Genomic DNA, 15,476 nt, shown 5'->3' with positions numbered 1-15,476 from the left:
CTTTGAAATAATGTACAAAGAATAAGCAAACACTCAACACCCTGTATTCTGTGTTTACTGGTCACAGTTCCCACAGTCTCATCCACATGACCAACTATACCATGTGGTTCAGCTGTGTGGTCCTCACCATCATTGAGGGAAGTCCTGAATATCCGTCAAGGCATGCTTTGCAGTTCTGGTTAATTTATGAAATGTACTCTATCCCATGGATTAGCACTTACTTCAATTTATTTGACTCTCACATAAGCATTAAAAAAACCATATACGACTAAAAGATACTAGGTATTCGGGAGAGGTTGATCTCTGAAAAAACAAGAGTTGTTAATTCTTTGAGATCATGTGGAACAGAGATTATCAAGAAAAGATGAACAAAATATTGATGATAGCTATTTTTGTTTCTGGGTTACTATATACACTTTTGAAATTAAGCTGACTGAAATTTGTAGTTAAGAAGAGTTTACCTGTTTTGTTTTTCTCTTAAAGTTTCCTGCCTTTTAATATCTTGTGAAGGATTTTTGTTGTAAACAATCTCACTTATAATCCATCCATTCTGCTGGTAAAGCTAAGTCAGTCTATTATAGATGAGTATTGCCAGTTTATGAACTTATTTATTTAACCTGTAATAGTCTTTGTCATTTCTAACAAAGAGGAAGTTCTTAGCTCCAACTAGGAGTTGGCTCCTGAGTGTCAGTAAAGTTCTACACCAGTGGCTGTTTGACACCAGTGGACAGCTAGGCATACATATAGGTTGTCAGAAGTCACTTGAAGCAGAGACGCTAGCCCAAAGCTGAGCAATCTATATTTTCACAACCTTTTGCGTAGTCCTGGTACAGCCAAAGTTTGTAAAACTCTGGTATAGAAAAATCTGGGATAGTCAGAAATGCCTTTAGCCATAAAGTTGCTCAAAGTTTATTTCCCAGTTCATCATTAAAACAAATTGTAATTTCTCTTTGATGTGAACTCATCACTATAAAAGGTTTTTTTTTTCTTTTTTTATCACATGAAACATCTACTAGCAATAAGTTCACTCCACTTATTTCAGATCATGTTATTCATGACCAGGGAAAAATTCCACTGTAATTAAAAAAAATGTGACATATCAAACAAAGCACACTCATTATAAACTCTTCTTAAAGAAAGAGTGGGCAATAGGCATAGTGCCATTTTATAATGTAGTTCCTACAAACTGGAGCTCTAAAGTCTTCTGGTTTTCATGTCTAACTCTTGACACTACAGATATTCAGCTGTATGTTCAGTGATGCTACAGGTAACACTGAGTGGATGTGATTCCAGCCCTTGCCTTAGAATACAGCCAAGGCCCTTGAAGGAAAGCCTGTTGTCTCACCATACCATGGTGCACGGATCCAGATGACTTATTACAATCTGAAACTGTAAGCATATAATGACATAAAAACAAGGCATGTTTAAAGTTTACTGCCTCCACATCACCTGGTCGAAATCATAAAGCAGAGGACCACAAAAATACTTTAGAAAAATTGACAAAAACTAAAATGAAGAAGGAGAATAATCAGCTTTGTCCCACAGGTGCACAATGGGGAGGCCACATCACCCACATGTGTAAATGCACGTGCATGCGCAAACACACATGCACACTCACTCACTGTGAAATTACCAATTTATTCAGGAAATTAGTCTTCCTCAGTGAACAGACTCAGATTGTTCATGTTTGTTAATGTGAGCTCAAATGACGACATACTGTCTTAATGATGTCTTAACAGCTTTGAAAAGAACACGCTAAGGCCATGGAATGTATTCTCTGTGTCCGTGGTCTCAAGTTGTACTCACACAGCATTTTCTTTTGATGACTCATCTTCTTGGTTTCCATGTGACTATTATAATTTTGTTTTTTATTCCAATCGAAATCACTACCAACATACAAACTCACACACACACACACACACACACACACACACACACATTCAAAAGCAAAGTGTATCAACATTGCAGTTTCTCTTCCTGCCTGGAAAGGACCAGGATTATCACCCTATTTCTCTAGTGGCCATACGTGTTCACTTCAAATTTTCTTCAGTGTTCAACATTTTATGTGTCTTCTCAAGAAACCTATTCGGTAGTTGGAGAAATTCCAAACTGATGACAAAGCACGATTAATACCACTTTTATGAGCTCAGTTCCCCATGAAATCATCCAAATCACCTTACTTTTTTCAATGTTGTCAAACTTAGATTCTGAAAACATATTATTACATTTAATGATAACACATAAGAAAAGGGTTTCATATGCAAATGAAAGCAAATATTTTATAACAGCCTAGCTGGGCACTGTGAATTGTTTTAAGTAAAGCAGTAAATTCTAGCCCACATTCTTAATATTCTTATGCTATCATGGGAGTGATGCAGGTGAGGGGCACACAGCTGGAATGACAGATTTGTGTATGCAGATAAAATACTGTCCAGAAGTAGCATTTATGTCAGAGCTGTCTGCTCTGTTCAGAAAACTGCTGCAAAGACACACACACACACACACACACACACACATCTATTAAAGTGAGTGCAAAGATCTAACATAACTAATTTTATGTATAGATCAAAGAAGAAGCCATAACTATCTTACAGGTAGCTCTCAGTCAAGGGGACCTTTGGTTGTGTATGAATACAAGCTGCTTAGAGTGGGTAGGACTGTCACCCAGCAGGCAGGAGCCAAAGCTGAGGAATCTCCCAGGGAAAAGAATTATATAGATTAAAATAACAGCAAAGGTCAGGAGGAGTGACCCTGACCTAGAGAAAAATAACATACCTTTCACTCAATATAAATTGGCCATAGTTGTTATAATTCCTGTGTTACCTGCATGGGAGATGAGACCTTTCATCACAGTGGTATGGCCCCATGGGACAAGTGAAATTCCCCTCTATCCAAAGCTCCACTCTAATTTCCAAGGCCTCCAAAGAGTTTTCACCCCAGTGTAGAAAACATAGCTAAACGGTCTGGATCAGCAGGGCATCTGCCCAAAAGGTTTCTTTTCATGCTGAGATTCTGAGTTATAGCTCTCACACCCTGTGTGAGTGTCCAGGTTGGTTAGTCATCCTCTTGGGAAAATCAAGCTGCTGTGTAAGATAGCATTGTTCATTTTGACAGTGGAGGAAACCCTGTTCTCAATAAGACTTCATGTATTATCTCTCTACATGTTCCCAAAACCGAAGTATAAGCGAAAACATACATCCCAGTTTCTAAATGAAATGGATTATGATCAATGGACACATCTCAGTGGGCTTACAATAGAGATGGAATACCTTCTCATGTATATAATGTGATCCCCTCCCATATGGGGTTACCAGGTCTCCCAACTAAAGAAGCCATTCACAATATGATATAATTTTATTACATAAAATTAACACTGGAGGAAGGCAACTGACAAAATTCTGGTTTAAGTTTTTTTTTTTTAATGCATATGGTTATAGTCTTTCTGTTTTATTTAGGTGCAGCCTCAAAAAACAAGATGTTTGTTCCCACATAAATATTGAATAGCATTTGTAGGTGGAGACTAAGAACCACTCAAACATTATTATTTTATCAAAATGTCTAGGCTTTACCGAAGAAGAAACCATCTTTAAAACATTTCAATCAAACCATCTGTAGAAGAGTAACAGCCTGATTTCTTCAAAACACCTTAGGCTTGCACTCTTAACCATAAGAAGGTGTGACAAGCTTTTTGGAACTAAGGCATCTTAGCTGCTAAATTTTAAAAAAAAACTATACAATTTTGTGTGCTGATTCAAATATTAGCAATTTTTTTAAAAAAAAGAAATTAATTTTTCTAAGAAAACTAGATCATTGGCTTAGGGGTAGAATTAAAATTTTAAGTCAAGTGTGGTGACTAATACCTACAGTCTTAGCACTGAAGACAGAGGCAGGAGGATGACCATGAGATTGAGGCCAGTCTATGCTAAAGAGCAATATTTTGTCTCAAAAAACAACAAAAAAGAATGCTAGAGCTTTAATGTACACACTTATTTATTGGTGTGCTTAATAACTTGTTTTTCTTCAAACATTATGCCAACCATGTCTTCCAGAATGAGCTGTATTTCCTATAGAAACCTGCCAACACTTCTAAAGATAGGATCTGTCTGTTGTCTGCCACGCTTCTTTGCTGTGTTCACACAGTTACCAGTTCTCATGGGGATATTTACAAATGAGAAAATGGGCTTTCATCTCGCCCAGTGTTTTTTGTTTTTTGTTTTTTTTTTAATAAAACAAAACAAAAAGAAAACCACAATACTGAAACCGAGGAAAGAATTCCCAAAGGTCTAGCACCACTTATGCAGGTGCTTACCATCCTTTATTCTAGGCGTCCGCCCAAGCAAATCAAAACTATGGGAAAGTGAGCAAATACCTTCAGAACAGGGCGGGGGGGGGGGGGGGGGGGCGGGGGGAGCCAAACAGAAGCTGCAGATGTGTCCAGAAAAAAATACTCAGTTCTCAGAAGAATTCTGTTGAGCGTCATATATATGTACACAGATGTCAGAAGATCTGAGATTGACAGCAGTTTGCCCTGTGAACAGCATCCTCAGGCAGTTTCAACACACACTCTTGTCTAGGTTGGATGGCAATTCCAGTTTGCTATGTGTGTGTTTTGATACGGGCATTTCTCCTCAAACATTTCTACAACATCCTCTCTGAGTGTGCAAACCTGTAATTAAGCTGATGGCACTCTCTAGCTAGTCTGATGGAGACAGTTTTAGGACTTCCTGCTTTCCACTTGATATGAGTCACAATGTACAATTTCTGTGCTTACTATCATTTCTAGGGTTCTATTTAATTTTATGAAAATAAGGATAAGGCTAAATTATAAGCTGAGAACCACAAGTGCACCCCAGAAATTGCAGCACTTCTGCCTCTGGTCCACTGAGGATTCTTTTAGCATCTTTTTTGACTTCTCATCAGGGAACAGAAGGTGGGGGGCCTGATAACTTACTTTTCTTATGTTTTGCTTTAAAGTAAGGAAACAGAAGGAAAGGAAAACAAACATAGAACTCTTAAATCTAGGATCCAGTCAACTGGGAGGTGGGGTCACAGGTATTGGGCCATGGGCACTGAGAGGGGAATGGATTCAGTGAGGACTTCCCCACCATGCCACATAGCACATCTTGAGGAGTGGGGGCCTTCTCACCAGGCTCTGAGCAGTCTGCTCTTCCTGGCCGTGGTTCCAGTAGCCATGTCTCCAGTCTCCTGACTTCATCCATCCCATGATTTTGTTATCACCACAGAAATAGAAATTATAGCCTCCAACCCTCCACTTTATTCCTCTTACCTGTAATCCTCGAGTTCCAGCCTGCCCATTTAACAAAAATTTTTGTTTTGGTTTGGTTTTTTGGGGGTTCTTTTTTTGGTTCAGAGTGTCAGGGATGGTTTTACTGACAACAGACAAACAATGCCAAACAAAACAAAAACTACTGTAGCTTTGTGGATACATTTTCTACACAGAGAACTGTAGAGTCTTGAAATTTTTGACATAAGAAAAAAGATGTTAAAAAAAGAAAAGAAAAGAAAGAAGAAGAAAAGAAAAGAAAAAGGGAAAGGAAAAGGAAAAGGAAAAGGAAAAGGAAAAGGAAAAGGAAAACTCCCTGGCAGGAACAGAAAACAGCACAGAGAATACATAATCATGACCCTCATAATTGAGATTGTCATGTGTCTTTTTAAAAGCCTTCATTTACCTAGATTTCTTCTGTGATAAAGACAGTGAGATGCCTTACAGATTTTACACAAACATGTCTTTCAAAGCCTTGCTGATCTATTTTCTTGTGTATGATGTTTGGTTAGGTCCTTCAAAGGGCTTCAAGGGTTACTTTCATATTTACAAAGACGGAAGATGAAAGCTGTTATTTGAATGCAGCTTTGCATTCAGTGGTACCAAGATGCTTATTAGACGTGCCCTGATGAGGCTGCAGGACGGCTCCTGCGCACCGCTCTCCTCTAGTGTGGACTTAGGGGCTCTGGCTGCTGGAGAAGCAGCTTAGCTTTAATGAAAGGATAGTAAACATCATAAATTATAGAAGACATCTGCTAAGGAGAACAAGGAAAGGGAGGAAGGAATGGGGGAGGGAAGAAAAAGAAAAAGGGAGAGACAGAGACAGAGAGAGGAGCGAGGAGAAAGGACAGATGTTGGGGTGTGGATTTTGGGGTATGGATGTTGGGGTGTGGATGTTGGGGTATGGATGTTGGGGTGTGGATGTTGGGATATGAATGTTGGGGTATGAATGTTGGGGAATGGATGTTGGGGTGTGGATGTTGGGGTTTGGATGTTGGGGTGTGGATGTTGGGGTATGGATGTTGGGGTATGGATGTTGGGGTGTGGATGTTAGGGTATGAATGTTGGGGTGTGGATGTTGGGGTGTGGTTGTTGGGGTATGGATGTTAGGGTGTGGATTCTGGGTGTGGTGTGTACATGGAGACATTGGGCAGAGAGGAAAGTCTGACAGGGAGAGAACAAAGTGTTTCCAGGGAGCTCAAAGAAATGATGAACCTTAATGACACCCTAATTTTAGGGTACAGGGAACCAACCTCTTTTAAGCTCCTCAGGGGCATGCGCGCTGCTGAGGTTCCTACTGGACTGCCATTGAGCATGTAGACGCTGGTGCCTTCATTCTCCTTCATGGGGTTTTTTTGGTCCTTGAGTCCAGAACCTACGCAAAACAAAAATGACCCTCTCTTGAACTCAGGCAAATTATCCAAAGGTCGTTCTTACCCTTTGATGGCGATGGATTCCTCCTCTCCAAGAGTCCCTAAGCACTTCTCACTTTGACCATCCTACATTTTGCTAGCTTTATAATTAATTTTGCCATCAGAGAAGTTCCCAACTTGCATAAACACACCTTTTCAATAACAAGAGCCCTTGTTACAAGTAAGCTAATGAGTTTAGCTATCTCCACACTAGGATTTAATTATGAATATTCCTTTTCCACAGCAAATTAATCTGGTGTATTCCTATCCACAAAAGCATCTAAAATATTTTTAAGTGCTTCAACTATCAATATAGTTTTGTGTTTTATCATTTAATTTCTCTGAAGAGTCAAGCTTACTCAGTGACACCATGCTGGTTTTATACCATTCGTTCAGCCTGTGATCATTGTTGAAATTTTAAGGTCTCAGGAAAGAAATATCGTGATTCAGTAATGTGATTTGAATATAAAAGTGTTTTCTTTCAATATTGAATTAGAGAATTCTGGAAAATTAGAAGAAAAAAAAAGGAAAAAGAAATAATGCCTTACTCTCCCAAAATTCTGATTGCTGATTACTGATTTTCGCAGTTTGCTCATTATGTAGTTTTTTTTCTTTAAATATATTTCTCTTAGTTTTATTTTCAAAGACTGTGGCTACAGATGTCTTTCTTCAGACCTCACAGCCTGTCTTTTTCCTCGGATACTCTGTGTCTTCACTGTCTTTTGAAGCTGAACTCTGGGAGGTCTCTCAGGATCCAACTCAAGAGGGGAGAATGGCCCTGTTGGCTGGCAGTAACCACTCTACATGTCCCCTGGCAGAGGCTCCCTGGGATGGGGAAGAGCTGAAGGGGCCAGCCTTCTAGGAGCAAGTTTCCCATCATGCCACTCTCTTCCAGCCTGTGCCGCTGAGGATTCCATTACAGTTAGTAGAATAGTGGTCAAGGGCAGACAGAGAAAGTCAACAGGTCTGAGTAAGCATGAAGTGTACACTTTAAGAAATTTTAAAGTGGAGTACTGCACTTCAGATTACAGAATGTTGAAATATTACGAGAACACCACACACCCATCCGTACTGCAGTGGCTCCAAGGCAGAGCCCTGGACTGCCCTATGCCAGTGAATGCACGCGAGAGATAGAGCCACTTAGCAAATTGCACGTTTAAGTTTTGAAAACAATAAATATCTCCACCCTTTCCCCTCAGCGCGTACATCTGCATTTAGAGCAGAAAGTCTCCTCCAGGGATTGATCCCCGAAAGTGAGTTACAACTTGCAGAATTCTTTATATTCTAGGCAGGAGAACTGAGATGGCATGGAAGGAAGATTGCCACGTGGCTTAATTGAGAATAAAAGTTATGCTTCCAACCGAGCTGGTGTCTGTTTCCCACAAACATGCTGATGTCCTCAGTCCCCTTTAGCTGGGGCATTTTAACACCACATATGAAGTAGCAATTTTGATGCGTAATATTAGTAATATCTTTTAAAATGCTAATATTTTTCCTAGTTGATCGTAATAGCTAGTGCCCTAAAATGATGTGTGTGTGTGTGTGTGTGTGTGTGTGTGTGTGTAGTTTATATAAAATAGTTTTACGGTTACCTAATAGCCTCATTATTCTCCATGATACCTCTTCTTGAATTCTAAAGTGTTTTGTAATACCTTTCTGCCTCCCTCCCCCTCTCTCACCCTCTCTCTTTCTCACCCTGACATTTCTAGAAACTAAAGAAATTTAAGAATCGCAGGCTCCTGTAAAAAGGTACAGGAAAGTACAAGTCATGTTTATTTCTTTTTAAATTTGTTATACAACTTTTAAAAATATTAAAACATTCCCGGTGCAATTTCTCGGCCTATTACCCCTGACAGCTACGATTAATTATATTTTAACCTGTTAAGGGCTCACTGAAGTGTATTAAGCTAAGTTTTTCTGCAAACTCATCTGAGTAGCGGGGATGGGTGTCCAGGCAGACAGGAAGAAAAGCAGAATGTTTCTCAGTAGACAGTCTTTCTTTGTTTCCCGGTGCCGGCCTTTGCACCTACACATTGCCTGGCAAGACAGCGAGACCAAGCAGATGGCCTTTGCTATGGAAGCCAGGGCTTTGGGCCCACGAGACGAAAGCCGCATGCTTGGCAAGACTGGCACGCCAAGGTTTCATGTGTAATAAAGTACTCCCTGCCTCTCCAGTAATGATATCCTAGGGCTGCTGGGAGGAGATTCTTTTCACTAGAAACATACTCATAGCCATTTAATACTATCTTGCTAAACCCTTTGATCCAATAAGGTTTTAATTAAAAAAAAAAATCTTACTTTGTAGACTCCAGGATGTGAGCAAGTATCAATTCTTATTCCAGGATCATTATCTCTACTAAGCTCAAGATTTCTTTGCCTTCTTATCCACGTGCTTCAACAAATAAAATATCTTACCGTTGCCTGTCGATTTTTTTCTTTTTTTTCTTTTTTTTTTTTAACAGCCTGAAATACTTTTAGGTTAAATAATATTTGTTAGGCTTTGATGCAATCAAGTGAAATTTGAGTCTTCGGAGCGACTCAGCCCCGCCTCCTGGAGACTGTACATATGTGTCAGCCTTCAGGTTTTCTCACCAGTGTTTTACACATGAAATCTATTTTTTTTTTCCTTGAGAAAAATGGAATCTTTGTGTCTTTGTCTGGAAGGCGCGCTGTGCTCAGGCGTGTTCTGGCAGGAGCTGTGACTGCCAAGGCCCTGGGGGAGGGGCCTGGCCGCCATTTGTCAGCCGTCCTGCATCTGTAATTTCTGGCCACTCAGCACTATCAGAGAGTCTTAGAAACGGGGCACGGAGGGTGGGGGAAAGAGCTTGTCACTGATGAAAGACAAACCCCGAATAACTGCCTGATGTGGATGACCAGAGGGAAGAGAGAGCATGAAAAACTTTTATTGTGTGCTTTAATGAAAAGGATTTTCATTTGAAATAGCTAATTTATGAAATTGCACATGGTAACGTTTTCAGATCTCAGGCTAGAAAGGCCCTGTCCATATTGTGTTACCAGTTTCACTGCCTTTACCTTGGCAAGGGCTTCTGAAAGTATTTTAATTTTCCATCATTGGCTTCTGGTTATTTCTGCTCTTGTGCCCTTGTAACAAAACTGACAGCACAATTCAACATCTGCATTTTAAAACTGGATTTCTCCCCTGACTACTTTGCTTTGCTTCTAAAATTTCCAGATGTTTTGGGTTCTTTATGATTTTAAATATATGCAAATGTATTTGCTTATATTTTAGAGAAAAATGGAGAGGGAGCAGAGGGAGGGGAGGGAGAAGAGAGAGACAAAGACAGAGACACAGGGAGACTGAGAGACAGACAGAGACAGAGAGGCAGAGAAACACATAGAGACAAGACAGAGTATATACTAGCATGGACTGAGCAGAGATTTCTATAAGAAAATATTTGTAATAATACATCAAGCACCAAATCAGTATTTTTCCTGTGTGTAGATTTGTATTAGAATACATGTTGTTTCTAGCACTTTACTATTTTAATTAAATTTTGCAATTCAGTTTTGTGACTACAGTTCAGAGTTCACATCTCGGTGTCTCATAACCGGTTAGAAGCTTTCGACTCTTGTGTATTGCTTTCAGTGAGGGTTAAGTTGAGGGTTAGGAGAAGAAGCAAGGTATTTCACATGAGCCTCTGGCTTTGTGGAACTTAAGGGGATTGCCAGTACCTGGCCTGAAGTATTTGAACATGAGTTACAAGAGTGTCCCTAACATTTTAATAAAATCCATTTCTCATAATTAATAACAGGAAGCCGGTAAACAGATTCTTGTGAACAAATGAATCCCAAACAGTAACATAAAAGAAAGCAGGGAAAGAAGCAAACGCATCTCATTCATTTACTCCCAAGGATTATGTTGTGCTACCCAAGTGGTTCAGACCAGAAATACTTATGAGATATGTGTTCATATAATCCTTGGGAGTAAATAAGTGTTCATTTTCCATTCCTGACTGTCTAAACCTGTGCTTGGGAGAGTGCGGCCATTTCTTCCATAGTATAATTTCTGCAAGTGATTTCAGACAACTGACATAGTTAATTGTTAGGCAGAAAAATACCAAGTAATTATGAAGGAAGTCAATGTATTTTAAAAATATTATTTTAATATTTTTCAGATCCATTCTTACCCTATCCTATTGGAGATGGTAATACCTAGTAAGGGAATGTGTATACATGTAGGGTGTTTGGGGAAGCAGAAGAGTAGATTTATGAGTCTCAAACTAAATGCATCATTAATTAGACAGATAACAGGGTGGGGCGATTGACCCACTTCTGTACAGAGCTCTGGGCTAAGCTCTCTGGGAACTGACAGGTCTTTATCTTCTAATTGTATCAAAAAATGGGGACTGTCTGACCCCAGCGCTGACCTTGAAAGCAGCAAACTGAAGTGATGTATGGTGAAAACCTGATTTTTTTGTTTGTTTGTTTGTTTTAGAAATGCTGAAATTTAGAAATTTAGAAATTCAATCCCAAAGTCTGAAGTTTCAAAAGCAAATTTAGCTGCTTTATTTATATTGAATTTTTATAGTGAATCGTTTCCTCTCTTACGAGGAAAAAAAAAAAAGCCTGTAGAAGAATGGCGATTGCTCTGAAAAGGTTAAAAATAAGACTCAGCCCAATTAAAAGTATATCCCTACTTCTGTAAGATGAGCAGGAGAAGAAGGAAAGCTAACAAAGGTGAGGGTCAGTCTCATGTATTAGGTCCATGTGTAAGTGAAAATGCATCCCGGCCATTATATCAGAGCAAAACACATCTCCACGGCACCACAGAGCTGCAGCCATGTGCTTTTCTGGTTGCTCCCTGCAAACCAGGCCTTAACTCCAGAAAAAGAGACTAAACAATGTTCTGCATGGCAGGGCATCTGTAATACACATGCACACAGATGACCCTAGAATCGTAAACCTTGGTGTCTTAGCCAACCCTTCAGCACCTATATATTTAAAGCAGAGAATTTTCACTAAACATTGAATGAGCCTAAATATTTGTGTGTTTGTGGGTATGTGTGTGCATGCATATGGTGTGTATGTACAAAGATGAAAAAAGTGAAAGTGTCTCAATTTATCTATATAGCATCTACATGATCTGTGTAAATAGTAAGCAATGAAATGAGTATTTAAAAACAGTTAAATTAGAAAAATAAGAATGTAGTTTTGTCAAGTTGGACAAAATAGATATAGTTTTGCTAAATCAAAGATAAGATAATTTTCTAGGCTGTAAAATTTTAGAAAGCCTAGAGGTAAGAAAGATATGCAAAAATTAAAGTGATATATTTAAGGCATATTTTGTTAAGGATAAAATGGACAGTGTACTGTTCTGATAATCAGCAGAATAATTTCAATAGTGCAGTATTCCTTCTGACCTCCATGGAGACATATTCATGCTATTTATAAGTGGATGTTTTAGAAAGCATAAAATATATTTATTTGTTTTTAAATTAAAGATCTTCTTGGAAGCTTTTAAAGAATGAAGTACAAAGTTCATTGTTTATTAGTTTAACTACTAAATGTAATTTTACATGAAAGCAAATGAGGACTGTAGGTATTGATATGTAATAAACTGGGTGCTGTGTCTGGGTTTAAATACTCTGAGATTGGGGAAAGATAGAAGAAGAAGAAAAAGAAGAAGAAGAAGAAGAAGAAGAAGAAGAAGAAGAAGAAGAAGAAGAAGAAGAAGAAGAAGAAGAAGAAGAAGAAGAAGAAGAAGACAAAGAAAAGGAAGGAGGAAGAAGATAAAGAGGAGGAAGACATTACATTATTTTTTATAAGATAACTCACTCTGTCATATGCTCATGCTGTAATATTTAAGGATGTTCATTAGTGAAAATGATTTGTCCTAAGAAGTATGTAGTTGCTGTAAGTTAGTGTTCAGTAGCATGATCAAAGTCACTGAGACCTGGCAGGGTTGATTTCTCAGGTTGTGTAGAATTGTTGATGGCTGTGAAGATAAACATTTTTGTTCTGTTGGCTCCAGCAGAGCATGATGGTTAAGTCCCTCAAGGAGGCTAACGTGGGAAATTTAATATATTTTAAAAAGAGACCCACAAAAAAAGCCTTGTGCATAACTATCACACCAAACCATCTTCTTGGTCTAGGAAAGTACTAAGAACATAGTGGTGGCTGTGTGTGTCATCCAAGCACTAGGGGTCTGAGACAAAGAAGATCATCATACTTGGACACAAACTGCATCTCCAGGTGAGTTCTAGGGCAGCCTGAGCTAAAGACTGAGAAACCATCTCGGAACACAAAACATCAAAGTTTGTCTTACAATACTGTAGTGTATGAACTGTAATATTATGTATTCCCCCCAGACTTGAACAAATGCCTATATCAAAAGGGGCTCTGGCCATAGCTCAGTGGAGGGCTGAGTGACTTGAGTATACAAGACCCCTTACTGAAGAGCTAAGAGTTATGAAGCAAAGTCCTCATTTAGGTCTACAGAAAGGATCTCAGCTCAGTTTCAAGCAATATGGACACAGAGTTTCACTCTCCTGTTTGTTCATACCTCCAGTGAGTGACAGATGGTTTCTCCGTCTTCTCTTCTATTTTTCTTCTGCTTTTCATTTGCTTTTCAGTAACCTGTCTCAAAACCACCAAGAATCTGCTTCCCCAGTCTTAAGTCTGCTATTTGTTCATGTTCAAATTTTCTTTAGTAGATAAAAATGCTTGGGTGTAGAAGAAAGCTGGCAAGAATTAACTTTAACAACAATGTAGCACATCTGGTACAGAATGAATTTGTAGTGGGATCCAGAAGGCTTCTGTCCTTTGAAAAGTATCAACTGGGACTTGGGCAATCCTCACGAACAGGATACACAGAAGATGGGTGAAGGACCTAGAGCTTTGGCATCTTTCTTTCAGATAATTCAGAAGTTTGGACATTCCCTTCCTGTTCCTTCTGAAGATTGCTTATCATTAAGCAAACATCTAAGACTGTCTCACAGTTCTCTAAATAGGGATGTTCTTTCAAATTCTGGGGATCCTTTTGTCTTGTGTTTTTGTGTATTTAAGTGACTACATCCCTATACATTTCCTGTCTTTGTCATTTTTTTCTAAACACTGTAACCTGTAATATACACTGAGCCTACAGGAAGAAACCATGTTATTTTGCTAATAACGTGCTAGCAGCAGAAATTATTACAACCAAGGAGCAATTTTTAACATCTTTTCAATCATAAACAACTGATAGTTTTAATGGCCCTGCACTGAACTAACAATTAAAATTTTACAGGCAGTATAATTATAGGTCAGGAATGGACATATATAATGTAATTAAATATCAGAATAACACTGATTTTTCCCATGATAAATAACAGAATCTACTCAAGATATATTAAAAGACGTGTATGCCTTCTGACAAGAGCCAGTGAGATTTCATTGCTGCCAAACAGATTCCTCCTTCAGCTGCCTCTTTCCCACCATTTACAAATAGAATCAAATCCACTTTGCCAGACACGGAAAATTATGTTTATAAATTCTAATTTTAGAAAGCAAAAATATAGCATTTGTCTTAGTGGCTTAACAAGTATTCATAACAGCCCTACCTATAGTACATTTTAAAAAACTAATTAAATCCTGTTTTTTCTTTGTTTTGTTTTGTTTTTCATTTTTTGTTTTTTTTTTTTTTTGACAAAAGTCTATGGACATTTCAGAAGGCAATTTTAACTACAAGCTGTATTATTATTATTTAAATCTAAGTAAGAAACATGAATGCTGCTTGAAAAGAGTCTCAATGTTAATGGGCTCTGGATTCTCAGAATAATCTGTAGAAAATCCTAGCACACGTGATTCATATCTAATTTTACTTGCTGTCTGGTAAATGATTTGTAGAAATCACATGAGACATGTGCTTGCCTTCACAGAAAATGAGAGAATGCTTGGGCAGCCCTTGAATGAACGGGTGCTGCACTATTTTGTGTGGGCTGCTGCTGCTCCTGAGTTTTCTGCTCTTCAGGGTGATGGGCCGTTCTCACTCCCATCTACAGATAAGCAGTTCTGTCTGTGTCTAGAGATTCTTTGATCCCTACCCAAGAACCAATCACTCTTAAAAACAGTCTGTGTGCCTATATATTTGGCAAATCTGATCACTTCACTGGGTTTTCACATTTTCTAGGGTAGGAACAATCATCTTTAGTCCTTTATATCTAGGAAGAAAGGTGTATTGGAAGATGAAATTCTGACTCCACCCTCTGGCTTTTTGTACTAAGTCCTGTAATTCTAGAGTAAAAGTTATTTCACTAAAATGCTCAAAGCAAAACCATTGAAATTTTATTCATGTTTCTTTTAGTCATAATTTTATATCATTCATCATGTAGCACTATATTTTAAAAGGAAATTTTTCCTAACACTATGGATTATAACAGTGATTAACAGTACACTACATTTACAAAGAATTTCTTTATTTTTGTGTTATGTTGTTAGTTTCCTATCTATAATGTAAGAAGTATTTGTCTATGGCTTGATGTCCTGTGGAAACATATCTTTTATGCTTGTTATAGGCTTAGTAAACTAAAATATTTAAAATATTTGTGGTTTTAAGAGATAGAAAAGTTTAATGACATTGGAAACTTCTGGACCCTGGGCCTGAAGAATGTTACCACACTCTATTGTCCTCTCCTCTGTACCCACTGGAATCATCAGAAAAAAAGAAATTCAACTTTTTTCTATAATCTTTTCAAATCATATAAAATTTGCAACAACGCTTAAGCACGCCAGAATTTCATAAACATTATCTCCAAAAAGACAGAACCAAGCATCAATAGCTC

The 15,476-nt window shown here is 38.3% G+C and overlaps 1 long non-coding RNA gene across 1 annotated transcript in view; it reads right to left on the bottom strand.

Annotated features, from left to right (window-relative positions):
• LOC127697756 (uncharacterized) overlaps nt 1-15,476 on the bottom strand; it is a 66,106-nt gene that overhangs the window by 27,439 nt on the left and 23,191 nt on the right. The window contains exon 2 of the long non-coding RNA XR_007980525.1: nt 6,538-6,659. This is a non-coding gene — a long non-coding RNA (uncharacterized LOC127697756). The remainder of the gene's footprint in view (nt 1-6,537; nt 6,660-15,476) is intronic.

This window comes from Apodemus sylvaticus, chromosome 12 (assembly GCF_947179515.1).
Source record: "Apodemus sylvaticus chromosome 12, mApoSyl1.1, whole genome shotgun sequence".
Taxonomy (NCBI): Eukaryota; Metazoa; Chordata; class Mammalia; order Rodentia; family Muridae; genus Apodemus; species Apodemus sylvaticus.
This window is presented reverse-complemented; position numbering and strand designations above follow the sequence as displayed.